At 44.3% G+C, this 4,546-nt stretch overlaps 1 pseudogene; it reads left to right on the top strand.

Moving 5' to 3' along the window:
• The first annotated feature begins 1,724 nt into the window (after positions 1-1,724).
• LOC129008749 (protein SET-like) lies at positions 1,725-2,546 on the top strand (annotated as a pseudogene).
• Positions 2,547-4,546: the final 2,000 nt, after the last annotated feature.

The raw sequence follows: 4,546 nt of genomic DNA, 5'->3' as shown, positions 1-4,546 counted from the left end.
ATCCCCCCGCCTCGGCCTCCCAAAGTGCTGGGATTACAGGCCTGAGCCACAGCGCCAGGCCTGGCCCCTTTCTTCTTAACAACCTTAAATAAAAAACTGATCCTCTGAGGCTGGCAATGGAGGGAAAAAGCAGCTCAGGAGAATTAACAGGCGTAGCAGCCAATTGCTATGTGTGGAACTAATTTGCCCAGAATTCCACGGTTTTTTGTTGTTGTTGTTGTTTGGCTAGTCAAGTGAAGCAGTAGGGAGTAGAGAAGGAATAAATAAATCTGTGACTGGTTGTGATAAATTAGTTGTAAACACCACTGCACTTGGACCATCTCCAGGCTGGTGTGCAGTGGCGAGATCTTGGCTCACTGCAAGCTCCGCCTCCTGGGTTCACGCCATTCAGCTGCCTCAGCCTCCCAAGTAGCTGGGACTACAGGCCCTTGCCACCATGCCCAGCTAATTTTTGTATTTTTAGCAGAGACAGGGTTTCCCCGTGTTAGCCAGGATGGTCTCGATCTCCTGACCTTGTGATCTGCCCGCCTCGGCCTCCCAAGGTGCTGGAATTACAGGCGTGAGCCACCGCGCTTGGCCCTGTAGTTTATATTTAATGTGTTTATTTTTAGAGACAGAGTCTTGCTTTGTCACCCAGGCTGGAGTGTAGTGGCAGGATCAGGGCTCACTGCAGCCTGGAACTCCTGGGCCCAAATGATCTTCCCACTTCAGCTTCCTGAGTAGCTGGGATGACAGGATTGCAACACCATGCCTGGCTAACTTTTTACTTTTTAAAGAGATTGGGTCTCACTGTGTTGCCCAGGATGGTCTCAAACTCCTGGACTCAAGAAATTCTCCTGCCTCAGCCTCCCAAGGTACTGAGATTATAGGTGTCAGCCGCCGTGCCTGGCAGCCCCAAGTTTTGAGTCTTATCCCAAAATTTAGTTTTTTGTCCAAGTAAAAGAGGGCACTTCGTTATTGTTTCCACAGACATTAAAAAGATAATAGAACATTATGAACAACTTTTTATCAATATAAATTCAACAACATAAATGAAATTAATAAATTCTTGGAAGGACACAAATGACCACACTGACTCAAGAAGAAATAAAATATCTGAATAGTCCTATATCAATTAAATAAACTGGATTTGAAATTTAAAATCTTAGGCCCTGGTGAGTTAATTGTTAACAAAATATTAGCAAATTGAACTCAGCAATATGTAAAAAGGATAATACAGCCTTCCAAAGTGAGTTTATTCTAGGAATGCAAGATGGGTTTAACATTTGAAAATCAATTAATGTAATTCACCATGTTAATACAATAAAGGAGAAAAACCATATGATTATCTCAGATGCATAAAAAACATTTTAACCAAATTCAAAACCAAATTTGTAACAATGACAACGGAAACCCTCTAAAACCCAAACTTTCACCAAGACTTTTTTGCCCACGATTCACCTTTTACCCTTACTTCCGCACTGTCTACTGTGCACCAGGGATCTCTCTCCATGGTCAACCCTGGAGGAGTCAACACTCAACCTTAAACAAATATTTGGGGCCTGTTAGGAGCTGAGGGTACTGTCGTGAATAGGCAGATGAAGTCCCTACCTTTTAGAGTTTATCTTCTTGGAAATAGGCTTGATTTTATTAAGGGTTCTGGAAGGACTCCTTTCACTTTCATTCTATCCATGCCACTTTAAAAAAATCTGTGGGTGGTTTTCCGAGCTTCATTCTGTTGAGCAATGAGACTCGTGGTCTGGTTGTTGGACTCTTCTAGCAGCACGGCCCTGAAATGCCAGTCTCCACTACTGCCTCAAAAGAAGAAACCAAGGCTGCCTCGTGCTCTGAGACCAGAGAAGACATCCATCTCTCTGGGCTTAAAGAAGAAGACAGAACAAAACCAGCAGGAAGCAATTGAACTTATTGATGAAGTACAAAATGAAATAGACTTAATGAACAAGCCAGTGAGGAGATTTTGAAACTAGAAGAAGAAATATAGCAAACTCCGCCAACCATTTTTTCCAAAGAGATCAGAGTTGATTGCCAAAATCCCAAATTTTGGGGTAACAATATTCGTCAACCATCCACAAGTGTTTACACTGCTTGGGGAGGAGGATAAAGAGGCACTGCATTATTTGACCAGAGTTGAATTGACAGAATTTGAAAATATTTATCAGGTTATAGAATAGATGTTTATTTTAATGAAAATTCTTACTATGAAAATAAAGTTCTCCAAAGAATTTCACCTGAATGAGAGTGGTGATCCATCTTCAAAATCCACTGCAATCAAATGGAAATCTGGAAGGGATTTGACAAAGCATTCAAGTCAGACACAGAATACAGCCCGAGTGAGGAATCGGAGAGCTTTTTTTACCTGGTTCACTGATCATTCTGATGCAGGTGCTGGAGAGTTAGGAGAAGTCATCAAAGATGATATGTGGCCAAACCCATTACAGCTCTACTTGGTTCCTGATATGGATGATAAAGAAAAAGAAGAAGAAGATGATGATGAAGGGTTGGAAGATACTGACAAATTAGAGGAGGATGAAAGAGGAGATGGCTAATAGAACACTGATGGATTCCAACCTTCCTTTTAAAAAATGTTCCCCATTTCCTGGGAGCAAGTTGCAGTCTTTTTGTTTTTTCCCTCTTGTGCCCAGTCACACCGTTCCTGAGGTTTCTTTTCTTTATACCATAGGTGTTATTTTGGGGGGATGCACCTTGAGCAGAACAGAGTGGGAAAAGAGTCTCTATCCCTTTCCATCCCAAATTCATTTTTATCCCTTCCTGTCTGAACAAAAACTGTATGGAATCAACACCACCAGGCTCTGTGGGAGAAAAGAAAAACCTAATTCCTTCGCTCTGCTGGAAGCTGGGGGGTGCTAGGCCCCTGTGAAGTTATGCATAGAATTCTTGCTTTTTTCCTCCTTTCTCTGTGTATTGGGCTCAGAGAGTTCACTGTGTCTCTATGTGAACATGGACAGCATTTACCAACATGTATCCGTCTACTTTCTCTTGTTTAAAAAAAGGAAAAAAAGGCCAGGAGAAGGGAGTTAAATGTGAATTGAGACTGGGCGCGGTGGCTCACATCTGTAATCCTGGCACTTTGGGAGGCTAAGGCGGGTGGATCACTTGAGGTCAGGAGTTTGAGACCAGCCTGGCCAACATGGTGAAACCCCGTCTCTACTAAAAATACAAAAATTAGCAGGGCGTGGTGGCGGATGCTTGTAATCCCTGCTACTCAGGAGGCTCAGGCAGGAGAATCGTTTAAACCTGGGAGGTGGAGGTTGCAATGAGCCGAGATTGTGCCACTGCACTCCAGCCTGGGGAAAAGAGTGAGACTGTATCTCAAAAAAAAAAAAGGGAGGAAAAAAACCTTTAAAAAATAGAGTTATAGAAAATCAGCAAAGGGAGAATTTGAGATATTTCAGTGGGTTAAGTAGGCACTTTGACAACATGGCTTCTCCTTTGGCATATTTAATGATACTGTTTAACAGACATCATTAAGATAACACTTTTATTTTGAGATGGAGTTTCACTGTGTCGCCCAGGCTGGAGTGCAGTGACATGATATCGGCTCACTGTAACCTCTGCCTCTTGGATTCAAGTGATTCTCCTGCCTCAACCTCCTGAGTAGCTGGCTGGGATTACAGGCACGCACAACCACGCCAGGCTAATTTTTGATTTTTTTTTTTTTTGAGACGGAGTCTCACTCTATCGCCAGGCTAGGGTACAGTAGCGCAGCCTTGGCTCACTGCAACCTCCACCTCCCACCTCCCGAGTTCAAGCGATTCTCCCGCCTCAGCCTCCCGAGTAGCTGGGACTACAGGCGCATGCCACACCCAGCTAATTTTTGTATTTTTAGTAGAGATCACCAACTTGGCCAGTCTGGTCTCGAACCCCTGACCTCAGATAATCTGCCCACCTTGGCCTCCCAAAGTGCTAGGATTACAAGCGTGAGCCATGACGCCTGGCCAAGGTAACACTTTTAAAATAAAGTTTTACATTTATCTATTTATTTAGAGATGGAGTCTCGCTCTGTTGCCCAGGCTGGAGTGCAGTGGTGTGATCTCAATTCATTGCAACCTCCGTCTCCTGAGTTCAAGCTATTCTTCTGCCTCAGCTTCCCGAGTAGCTGGGACTACAGGCACGTGCCACCACGCCTGGCTAATTTTTGTATTTTTAGTAGAGACGGAGTTTCACCATATTGGCCAGGCTGGTCTCGAACTCCTGACCTCATGATCCACCCGCCTTGGCCTCCCAAAGTGCTGGGATTACAAGTGTAAGCCACCGTGCCCGGCCTACTTACTTATTTTTTTGATACAAGATCTTGCTCTGTCACCTAGGCTAGAGTGCTATAAGGCAATCACAGCTCACTGAAGCCTCAACCTCCCAGGCTCAATCCATCCTCCAACCTCAGCCTCCTTGGTAGCTGGGAGTACAGTATGCGCCACCATGCCTGGCTAATTTTTGTGTTTTTTGTAGAGATGGAGTTTCACCATGTTGCCCAGGCTGATCTCAAACCCCTGAACTAAAGCCATCTGCCTGCTGGGGCCTCCCAAAG

Source organism: Pongo pygmaeus, chromosome 9 (genome assembly GCF_028885625.2).
Source record: "Pongo pygmaeus isolate AG05252 chromosome 9, NHGRI_mPonPyg2-v2.0_pri, whole genome shotgun sequence".
Taxonomy (NCBI): domain Eukaryota; kingdom Metazoa; phylum Chordata; class Mammalia; order Primates; family Hominidae; genus Pongo; species Pongo pygmaeus.
Note: the sequence above shows the minus strand (reverse complement) of the source record. Positions and strands in the feature narration are given on the sequence as shown.